The sequence below is a fragment of the Aplysia californica genome, unplaced genomic scaffold (assembly GCF_000002075.1).
Source record: "Aplysia californica isolate F4 #8 unplaced genomic scaffold, AplCal3.0 scaffold00112, whole genome shotgun sequence".
NCBI lineage: Eukaryota > Metazoa > Mollusca > Gastropoda > Aplysiida > Aplysiidae > Aplysia > Aplysia californica.
Genome location: NW_004797382.1, coordinates 806,257 through 806,998, shown reverse-complemented (window position 1 = coordinate 806,998; position 742 = coordinate 806,257).

Below are 742 nucleotides of genomic sequence, written 5' to 3'. Positions count from 1 at the left end.
GAGAGAGAGAGAGAGAGAGAGAGAGAGAGAGAGAGAGAGAGAGAGAGAGAGAGATGATTCAGTTTTGGTTTTCGTTCATGGTTTTTAGCCCATTTTCAAAAAGATTATTGAAACTGCATACATTGTATTTTCATGTTCAGAGTAACATTGCTTGTTTTTTAAAATCATTTTTAAAAATAAGCTTTAAAACTCCATGTTTTTTACTCCTTTGTTATGAGCATGACCTACATCCAGAGACAACAATAACGGAACCCACTCGAAGCGGTTCAACAAACAAGACCTTGTCTCTTAGAGCTGCCCCAGGCGGTCTCGGTCCCAAGGGAGGGCACTGCGTAGGAAATTGAGAAATGAAAAATATGACACGAATTAATTCCCTTTGATCCTTATGCCCTTCAGCTGAACTGCACGTTTCATTTTGATATGCATTGAGCTGTTTTCTTTGTTAAGTAGTCTTTTGCTATTTAAAACAAAAATCCAAGCAAAAACAAAAACGACAAAAGCAACAAAAGCACACAGCAAAAAACTCCGTGTTATTAGATGTAGTGTGAGTTTGCTTGTGTTTTGGGTGTGTATTTGATTGTGTCAGGAACATGAAAGGGCATAATTTAACAGACGTGCAATTTTATAAATTCTCGATTAATAAGTTAAGAGAGCCACAGGGGGAGGTTGGGAGGTAGATAGATAGATAGATAGATAGATAGATAGATAGATAGATAGATAGATAGATAGATAGATAGATGGA